This window comes from Notamacropus eugenii, chromosome 1 (assembly GCF_028372415.1).
Source record: "Notamacropus eugenii isolate mMacEug1 chromosome 1, mMacEug1.pri_v2, whole genome shotgun sequence".
NCBI classification, from domain to species: domain Eukaryota; kingdom Metazoa; phylum Chordata; class Mammalia; order Diprotodontia; family Macropodidae; genus Notamacropus; species Notamacropus eugenii.
This window is the reverse complement of record NC_092872.1, coordinates 197,126,006-197,137,360: the sequence shown is the minus strand read 5'-3', so window position 1 is coordinate 197,137,360 and position 11,355 is coordinate 197,126,006.

Here is an 11,355-nt window from a genome sequence, read left to right as displayed (position 1 = left end):
AAAGGATAATCCAAAATAGAAAAACTTACTCCCCCAACAGGTATGAGGCATAATCCTTCTATACAACTTCTGTCTCTGGGGAGAGAAAGGGAATTGGAGGCTTAGCTTAAGTTGGTTCCTATAGAGTACAGTCCCAATTTCAAGTCCAAAGCACCCATGGGGCTCAAGTTCAAGGCCCCCTGACTTCTTAGGGCTTCCATACTAAGCTGGCTGACCAGCTGCATCATCTGCCTGCAATCCTGGCTCCACAGTCACCATGGCTCAAAATCCCAAGATGCCTGAACAACACTAACTTTGCTTTGAAGCTCTTTATTTCCTCCCCCATCAATAAATGATGCATTTGGACTGTACAACAATAACAACAAAAGCCTCATACCTGAGTATCCTGAGACAGTCCACCAGCTTTTTTAAGCCCTGCATAGGGTATAAGTTATTGCCTCTTTACAATTCCAAATCTCCTCTGGAAACATCACTTTCCTCTTTTTTTCTTGTAAATATCTCCCTCTTCCATCCTTCCCCACCCCCTGTTTTTCTCTATCTCCCAACTATTCCCATTCTCCTTCAGTAGCTATTTGGAAAGGTCATTTATACAAGCAAGGACCCCACACTAGACAAAGTTGTATTGTGTGGCTGCTCGCAATCAAAAGAGTAAGTAGTTTTTTGGTTGTTCGCCAGTTAAAGGGGAGAGCATGTACTGGCCCTTTCTGCTGCCAACAGGGACCCCTCATTCTTGTTATTTCCCCATGTCATGTGCCCCTGAAACCCAACCCCTGTTGAAGGTGTAACAGCCAGGCCTATTTCTCAGACAGTCAGGGTAGTTAGTTTTCCTCTAATGGAAGCCACTGTCTCCATATGATAGACAGCTTACCTTGTCCAAGATGATAAGTCTAGTTTCCTGTTGTAAATTGTCTGCTTGTTTCTTGATCCTTTGGGTCAGCATTCCACAATGGCAGAATGCTTTCTCTTTGTTTTTATTTTATTTCCATCCCCCTCTTCCAGGTGAACCTTTTGTTGCTGCCAGACTAGTCTACTCACTATCTCCCAAATAAGCCTTAAGCCTTCCAGCTTCAGTGCCTACACTCACACCACTATTACCTTCCTCTTCTCCATTCCCAACCCCCACCCCCAAATTCTCTTCCCTTTAGGATTATAGATTAAGGTCCTAGAAGGGACCTTAGAGAGGTCATCTGGCGCAGCCCCATCTTTTACAGATTAGGAATCTGAAACTAAGACCCAGAGGTCACACATATGTTAGTCAAAATGTGTTTATTAAAAGCCAATGTGCCAGACACTGTGTTAAGAACAAGAGATACAAAGCATGAAGAATGAATCAATTCCTATTCCCCAAGAGCATACAGTTGAATAGGGGGAGACAACAGATAGATAGATGATAGATACATACCTAGATAGATGGAGAGAGAGAGAGAGAGAGAGAGAGAGAGAGAGAGAGAGAGAGAGATACACCATAAATATGAAGTTTATATACATGTACAAAGCAGTTAAAAACAAGGTGATTTGAAAGGGAGGCTTCTAGCAGTTGAAAGGATCAAGGAAGGCTTCATGTAGAAGATGGTATCTAAACTGCATCTTAAGGATTCTATCTTGTTATTCAGTCATTTCTGTCATTTCTGACTCTTCCTGACCTCATTTGGGGTTTTCTTGGCAAAAATACTGGAGTGGTTTGCTATTTCTTTCTCCAACTCATTTTGCAGAGGAGGAATCTGAAACAAACAGGGTTGAGTGACTTGACCAGCGTCATGCAGTTAGTAAATGTCTGAGGCCAGATTTGAATTCAGGAAGATAAGTCTCTATCTACCATACCACCTAGTTGCCCAAGGATTTTTATCAGGCAGAGGTAAAGAAGGAGTACATTTCCATCAAAAGAAAGGCATGGAAGTGGGAGATTGAATGTCATGGGTAAGGAACAGAGAGAATATTAGTTTGACTGGATTGCAGAAAGTCAGTGGCAGGCAGAGCTAGGATTTGAAGCCCAATCCTCTAACTCTGAGTCCCTCTTCATTGCCCCTGCCCATAGATACTATCTTCACTGGGAGTTCTGTGATTATGCCAGAGTCCTAAAGGATGTTTTGCATAGGAAAAGACGCCTTTCAGAAAGAAGAGTTTTTCATCTAAGTTCTCATTCATATAAAACGTTTTAAAGCTCACATAGCACTCTTTTTACAACTCAGTTTGGTATTTATTATTACCCTCATTTTCAAAAGAGGAAATTGAGGCTCAGAGAGATCAAATGACTGATCACATCACCAGGAAATGCCAGATCTAAATTTCTACTGATTCCAGGTCAGGGTCTCTTTCCATTATACCACATGGCCTTTTACCATTCCAGAGAAGCAAAAGAGGCTGAGCAAATCCAGGTCAAAAGTGGAGAAGCTTCTTTTAGATTATGTAGAAAAGAACCTTGTCCCAACCCAATCCCTCTTGCCCCCCAAAAATAACTGCCAATCATGGTATATCCAGAAATCTTTCCATTGGCTATCTGTTAAACTTGCCAGCATTGGGTCATTTACTCCATTGAGTATTCTTAACCAAACCACTACTATGTGCCAGGCTCATGATGGCATCCTCCAGAATGCAATGAGGTCTAAGACATAGTCCCAGCTAGGAGAATTTATAATCTAGTTGAAAAGGTGTGATGCACATCTGAAAAGATAGCCCAAAACACTAGCCCTTTTATGTTAAGAACCAGATGAGAAGCCAAGACTGTAACTTTAATGGAAGTTCTGAAGAGAGAAGGATAAATGTGGGATGGATTAAGATTAAGGAGGACTTCACAGAGGAGGTTTATTGATTTAGACCTAGAAGAAACTTTGAAGATTAATCAAACAAGCTACTCTGTGCCAGGCACTGTGCTAGTTAGCAATCACTGACAGAAAGACAAAAAATAAAAGAGTCCCTAACCTCAAGGAGGTTACAGTCAATTGTGGCAGACAACATGTACATAAATAAGTTAATACAAAATACATGCAAAGTAAATGCAAGATCATTTGATGGAGGGTAAAGGTTAGCAGGTAGGGGAAGGAATCTGAAAAAAAAGCCTAGTGTACAAGATGGTGCCAGGGCTTAACTTTGAAGGAAGATAAAGATCATATATTTGATGCTTGAGTCAACTGGGAGCCATGGAAATTTTTGAGGAGAGTGACACAATCAGACCCATATTTTAGGAATGTGACTTTGATAGAAATATGGAGGATGGATTATGGAGAGTAGAGGCTCAAGGCAAGAAGACCTATTAAGGTGTCTTTACAATAATAGCCTAGGCCAGAGGGTTTAGGTATAAGCGAAAATAAGAAAGAAATTCCCTAGAGGTAGAATCAACAAGATTTAGCAACTGACTGGTTATATTGAGTGAGGGAGAATGAAGAGTCAAGAATGACTCTAAAGTTGCCAATCCAGTGACTAGAAAGATGATGGTACCTTCAACAGAAACAGAAAGTCAGAAAAAGTTTTGGAGAGGAGGCAATTCTGCTTTCAACATGTTGTGTTTGAGATGTCTATAGAACATCCCACTGGAAATGCCCAATAGACAGTATGGCAATATGAGAAAAGAACTCACAAGAGACACTAGAAAGGACTGGATTCATAGAACTGGAGGCCTACTGCATAAAAATGATAACATCTATAAAGAGAATATATATGGAGAGAAAAGAGGCCCCAGGGTGGAGGTTTGGGGAACATACTGAGTTAGGATGAAGAGTATGGATGATGATCTAGAAAAGGAAACTAAGAGGGAAGAGCCAGACAGGCCCAAGGAGAGACAAGAGGGACAGTATCAAGAAAACCCAGAGAGCAAAGAGGGTACAGGAGAAAAGAGTGTGGTCAGGAGTGTCAGATGTTGCAGAGAGGTCAAGAGGAAGGAAGACCAAGGCAAGATCCTTACATTTAACAATGAAGAGATTATTGGCAATTTTGGAAGCAGCAGTTTCACTTAAACAATGAGTTTACAGGTCATACTACAAGGTGTAGAGACATTATTGACAAGAGAGTGAATGCAATGAATTTACACTTTTTCCCAAGAGCTTGGCTCCAGAGAGGATGTAAGACATTGGACAAAATCTTAAAGGGATAGTGGAGTGGAGTAAAATGCTTCTTAAGGTTGATGGAGACCTGGGTATGTATGTGGGCAGCAGTAGGAGGTCAGCTAGATGGAGAAATGGGTAAAGTGCTGAACCTTGAATCAGGAAGATTCATCTTCATAAGTTCAAATCCAAACTCAGACATTTACTTGTGACTCCGGACAAATCACTTAATCCTATTTGCCTCAGTTTCCTCATCTGTAAAGTGAGGTGTATAAGAAAATGACAAACCACTCCAGTATCCTCGCCAGCAAGTCCCCAAATGCAGTCATGAAAAGTCCAACAGGACTAAAAAACAACTGAATAGCTGATCAAAGGGCTAAGTGGGTGGGAATGAGCAAACTGAAAGGGTGGCTGGAGAGGAGGGTGGTTTTTGCTTAGGTTGATGGGAACTGAAAGTCAAATATGACTGTATAAATGAGTGACAGAGGAATTATCAAAATGCTACCATTTCTCACATGACATGATGAACATGGCAAGAAGGAAGAACAGTATGCCTTCCTGAGTGCTGCCCAAATGATATTCTGAATTCCCATCAGTTCTGCTATCTGGGATGGATTTCATCATTTTTTCCAAAACAGCTTTTTTAGGGGCTTCAACAGATTGAAGCATTAAATCATAAGATAAAGGATTAGAGTTATAGTTAGGGTTAGAAGCAATGAGTATAGATCTGTATCCCAAAGAAAGCATAAAAAAGGGAAAAGAACCCACATGTACAAAACTATAGCAGCTCTTTCTGTGGTGGAAAGAAATTGAAAATTGAGGAGAAGTCCATCATTTGGGGAATAGCTGGACAAGTTGTGGTATATCATTGTGATGGAATACTATTGTGCTGTAAGACATGATGAACAGGTGAACTTCAGAAAAACTGGGAAAGATTTATATGAACTGATGCTGAGTGAGGGGAGCAGAACCAGGAGAGCACTGTGCACAGTAACAGTCACATTGTGCCATGACTGACTTTGACAGACTTGGCTCTTCTCAGCAATGCAATGAACCAAGACAATTCCAAAAGACTCATGATGGAAAATGCTATCTACATCCAGAGGAAGAACTATCTACATCCAGATCAAAGCACACTATTTTCTCTTTTTTTCCTTTCTCATTTTTTTCTTTTTGTTCTAATTTTTCTTTTACAACATGACTAATGTGGAAATATGGAAGAAGGAGGAGGAGGAGGAGGAGAAGGAGGAGTGAGTACGAGCCCTTCCCTCCACAATGACTCACAAGATGTTTTCATCTTAGCAATCATTTGCCACCTGAGAGCAGCTACCTCTTTGTGAGTCAGAATGGGGTCAAAACTCAATTTAGGTGGAGTTTGAGCCAAGCTTTCAAGGATGTGTAGGCTTTAAACCTAAGAAAAGTTAACAAGCTTTTATTAAGCACTTAGTATGACTAAATTCTGAGGGGACAAAAGAAACACAAAACACAACCCCTGTACTCAAGGAGCTCACGATATAATGGAAGAAATAATTTGCAAACAACTGTGTGTAAACAAGATGTATGTGCTTCATGAATTTAGGTCAATCTCAATGGGAAGGTACTAGTATTAAGGGAATTGGGAAAGGTTTCTTGTAGGAGGTGGGGTTTTGGCTAGGACTTGAAAGAAACCAGGGAAGTCAGAAAGTGGAAGTGAGGAAAGAAAGAATTCCATGCTTGGAAGACAGTCAGTGAAAATACCTAGAGTCCAGAGACTGAAGTTGGTGTACAAGGAACAGCAAGCAAGTCAATGCTGCAGAATTAGAAAGAATCTGTAGGGGAGTAAGGTGTAAGAAGACTGGAAAGACAGGAAGAGGGCAGGTTATGAAGAACTTCAAAAGTCAAGCAGAAGATTTCATATTTGATGCTAGAGGTAATAGGGAGCCACTAGAGTTTATTGAATATGAGAACGACATGGTCAAACCCATGCTTTAGGAAGATCACTTTGAGAGCTGAGTGGATTGGAGAGAGAAGAAACTTGAGGCAAGGAGGGCAAAGAGCATAGTATTGCAATAGTCCAGAGAGGTAATGAGAGCCTTCATCAGAGTGGTGGCAGTGTCGGAGGAAAGACGGAGGTGTATATGAGAGATGTTATAAAGATAGAATAGACTGGACTTGGTGACAGATTGGATGGGGGCAGAGTGAGAAAGAGTGAGGAGTTGAGACATCTAGATTGTGAGCCTGGGTAAATGAGAAGATGGTTGTGTCCTTGACAATAGGAAGTGGGAAGGGTTGAGGTGGGGGCAGTAAAGACAATGAGTTCAGTTTTCAGTTTCAGGTGTCCAATGGACAGTTGGAGGCATGAGCTTGGAGTTCAAGAGAGAGGTTTGGAACAGATAAATAGATCTAAGAATCATCTATATAGAGATGATAATTTATTCAAGAACAGCTGGTAGTATGGACAGTTAGATGGCTCAGTAGATAGAGCCCCTGGCCTGGAGTCAAGAAGACCTGAGTTCAAATCTAACCTCAGACACTTACTAGTTGTGTGACCCTCAGAAAGTCACTTAATCCTTTTTGTCTCATCCTGTAAAATGAGCTAGAGAAGGGAATGGCTAGCCACTCCAGTATCTTTGCCAAGAAAATCCTAAATGAGGTCACGAAGAGTTGGACATGATTGAAATGGCTGAACAATAGCAAAAGCTGGTAGTTTAGAGAAGGAAGAGAAGAGAAGAGACTCCAGGACAGAACCTTGAGTTATGTTCATAATAAGTGAGTGTGACCTAGATGGAGATCCAGCAAAGATGGAGAAGCAGTGACAAATGGGTTAGAGAACAACCAGGAAGGTGTAGAGTTATGGAAATTTAGAAAAGAAGACAGTGACTGACAGTGTCAAAGGCTTCAGAGAAATTTTTTAAAAAGATAAGGATTGAGAAAAGGCCATCAGATTTAGAAATTAGGAGATCATTAGCACCTTCAGACGGAGCAGTTTCACTTGAAAGATAAGATTGGAAACCAAACTGCAGAGAATTAAAGAGAGAGTGAGAAAGGAGATGGAGACATTGTTTGTAGATAGTTTTCCTTAAGGAGTTTAGTCCCCAAAGGGAAAAGAGATATAGGACAGCAGCTAGAAGTTAGGGATGAAACAAAGGAGGGTTGGTTTGTTGTTTTGTTTTTTGGGGGTATTTTGAGGATGAAGGAAACATGGGAGTGTTTGTAGGCAGCAGGGAAACATCCAGTTGAGATCAAGCATCCAGTACAGATGAAATAAGCCCTTACTAACCATGCATTTGGCAGCTATCCCCACGTCCTTCCAAACAGAAGCCTTTGCCTTTTGCAAAACCCTGCTCCTGTGATGTAGCCTTCATTGGTTCTTTGAAGGAATTCATTTTAAAGACTCCTCTCAGACTCACTTTGTACTCATCAGTGAATGAACCCATCAAAAAGAGGGAAAGGTTGGAAGTAACGAGTAGGGAATCATAGGGAGGGCAGGATTGTAGCTTAGCGAGTAATCAATATTACATAGCTTAAACATATAATAAAAGGACATAAATGATCTTAATAAGGCCCATGATTACTCTGTAACTGTTCCACACAGAAAGGAGAACACCTGCATACAGGATTCCTCTTCTGCTCCTTCCCATCTGGGTATTGAATAACATTAGGTGATAGTGAAGCTCTTGGCCTGGATGCAAAGTTTACTTTTGCAATTTGGTCCATATGCCACTCCACCCCCACCCTTGCCCCATGTCTCGGTGTTGCAGGCAGCAAGTAGGCCTCCAGCTTTACCTGAGTGCTAGCTGCTGAGGTATCCATTTCTTATTCAGACTTTTAAGTACAAGTACATACAACACTCTTGAGGAAATATGATAAGCTGCCTTCCTGAAGGAGGTCAGTAGACACATCTCCCAACTTTCAAAAGGAACTGTTTGGGATAATTAATCAACACATTCCCACCACCAAGAGTTTGTTTTATATCAGAAGACTTATAATTAAAGAAACAATAGCAGAGTTTTCTTCCTAAGGAATGCTAATTATGTTTAGCACTCTGACACATCAACGATTCTTCCCCAATATTTATAAATCAAACAGGAGATGTTTGCAGAGAAAGAACTTTGCATAGGCCAAATGAAGTGATCTACAGAGAACTGCCACAGCTTAAAACGGAGAGGGTCATATTTTTCAAAAGAGATTTCCAACAGGCCTTTGAAATCACTTTCATGCCTGTAGATAGCTGGACCAGCAAGGAAATGCATTTACAATTGCTAAATTGTACTCCCAATTGCTTAATTACACCTTCAGACCAGCGCCTAATTTGCTAAGGGTGCAACTTAGCCCCTGTGGGTGTAATTACCTGCTAAGGACACCACTTAGAAATGCAGAGATTGTGCCGGTAAAACCAGCACAGCTGCAAAGGCAACTTTTCTCTTGGGCAATCTGTCCAGGGGAGCATGGAAAGGCATCCCTGAAATAAAAAGCCTTGGGCACTTGGTCAGTCACCATAGGATTAAATGAGATCAAGTATTTATAGGAACTTTAGAAAACATGGAATGCCAATAAGTGTCATACCACACAAGCAACCCAAAGATTCTCACTGACTGTCAAGTACAGAGAAGCTATGTCCAGGAGAAAATGGCTGCCCCAGATGTGGGCATCTTTGGAGGCATTGTGAAAGGAAGAGCATATATTGATTACCCCCCTTCAACCCACTTATCTACAGACTCCTCAAAGAGAAGTTTTGTTTGGTAAGAACTGGTGCTGGGAGTGGATGATGAAAGCAGATAGCATAGCCTGGAATGAATTCAGAAACTGATATGTGGCACACCCACAAAGGTACATTGCCATGTTCTTCCTTCCTAAGGGATGGTAATCTTCTTAGACAACCCTTTTGCCATTCATATAGTAATCCTTGACTTTCAGTTCAATATAACACATACTAAAGCAGCTACTATGCTGAGCACTGTGCCAGGCACATAGGGTACATGAAATGTTGAAGATAACATGAGTCCTACTATAATTGAGTCCTAGAATATTAAAACTGGGAGGAATCTTTAAGATAATCTAGTTCAATCTCTTGAATTCAAAAATTGAGTACTTCTACCCCAGAATGGTTCGATGACTTACCACAAGTCATACAGCAAGTGGCTAGAACCAGGTCTTCTGACTCCTAGGTCCCGGCATGCATAAAGGTCCAGGAATTCTAGGCTGCACTAGCCTAGATTGATTGGTCCTTCTACTCACCCTAGAGTAAGCTAGCATACCATGACCCTAGCTCTAGACATGCCTGTGTTCCCAGAACAGGGTTTTTTCTGGAATGGGTGATGGATGGAAGATATTTTCTATCGTTCAGTCACTTAGAATCTTGTTTATTCTATAGGCAACTGGGAACCACAAAAAGCAGTGGAGAGGCAGTCAGACCTATGCATCTAATGTGAAAATGTTTAATGTGAATGTATATGTAGAGACTATATTAGACTGCATACCGTCTTGGGGAGGGAGGGGGAGTAGGGAAGGGGAGAAAATTTGGAACTCAAAAGCTTGTGGAACTGAATGCTGTAAACTAAAAATATAAAAGAAGAGTCCTTTAGTAGCTATATAAACCATAAATAAGAGAAGAAACCAGTGATCTAGGTGAAGATGATATTGAGAGTCTGATCTAGGGTAGTGAATAGGAATGGGAAGAAAAAGGGACATATAGCAGCTATAGCTAACTGGGATTTGGATATCAGAGTTATTAAGCACTCCCATTTTGCACATCAGACCAAACTGAAATGTAGATTTAGTTTTACCATTCAGATTATGGAAATGTTTATCCACTCAAGACCCAGTGAAAATAATAATGAAAACTCCCTCCCTTTCACATTGTATGAGTCTTCTTCCGATTCTATAGGGAATAGGCAATTCATTTGTTTGAGAATTCAGCACTTCTTGTATTTTACTCCCATGTGCAAGTAGAAATAGTGACCTGATCTGATATACATTCCTGGAATCTAAAGGAAGGCTTCCATTTCTCATTGTTGGGTAGGTCTTGCTAATTCATTCTTCACTAGACTGAGACAGTCAGGTCTATCCACTCTAGCCACTAAGTAGCGTGTTGAAGACATCTCTGCCTATGTCATCCCAAGCTCATGGATATAACAGTCTTCCTATTAGCAGAAGGTTCTCTTTTAGTAAGGGTGGGTATAATCTACTGCTCCAACACTGAGGCAAGAACACATGGGCTTTCAAGCATTATAGAGTCCCTTAAAAACACTTGTTAAAACTCTCAAATGGACGTGCTGCTTCCTCCAGTTGGTATCCATTTTTTTCATATGTGAAAATATGTTTAATGTGAATGTATATGTAGAGACTATATTAGTTGGGATCCATTTTTTCCATCCATTTCATATAGTGTATATATAACATATACACTATACAAATATAGTATATACATTTCCATTCTTCCATTGAATTGGTGCTCATGGGTTGCTTCCAAAATTCCTAATGCTCTTTCCTTCACTAAGTTCCCAAAAAACTGCAGATGTTCTTAACTTTTATGGGGTAGGGTAGGCAGAGTGGAGGTGACAGAAATGGGTGAGTCCTTCAGAATTTACCTACAGGCGGAAACACATCCTTTTGGCTGGTGAACCTTGGTAGACAAATGGAGACAATGAAATTCATCTGAGGAAGTGGTATTTTTAGGACATGGAGAATCACAGAGGTCGTAGGCCAACCCAGAGGTTATGTAGCTGAAATTTTCACTCTGTGAAAGTCTCTTCTTAAACTCCTTCTCCAAGGTTCAACCTGCCTCTGCTTACAACATTTGCCAGTGATGGGAAATTCATCCCTCACAAGGCCTTTGATTTCATTGTGGAACAGTTGCTAATGTCCTCCCCAACTCTGCTGGAAACTACTTCATATCTACTTTGTATTTGCTTTTATGTGCACCCTCTGTCTCATACTTGCCCACACACATATGCTATAATATAAGCTTCTTACGGACAGGGACTGTTGGGAGAGTTTGTCTTTGTAGCCTCCCCCGCCAAAAAAAACCACACCCTTAATACCTGCACACAGTAGATGCTTTAAAAACTTGCCAAGTAAATGAATGAATGGATGGATGAACATTTCTAATTTTTAGAGCGCTGACTCCAGATCTGCCTCACTTCCTACAACGTCCATCTCTGACATCCGAAACTGAACACTGTATTCCAGAAATGGTTAGACTAGAGTAGCACACAGAAGGATTATTCTGGATACTGCAGTCTAAGACTATATTAGCTTTTCTGGTCTTCACATTACACCATCGAGTTATGTTGACCTGTTTGGATGGGGACCTTCAGTTTTGCTACAATGAAGAGGA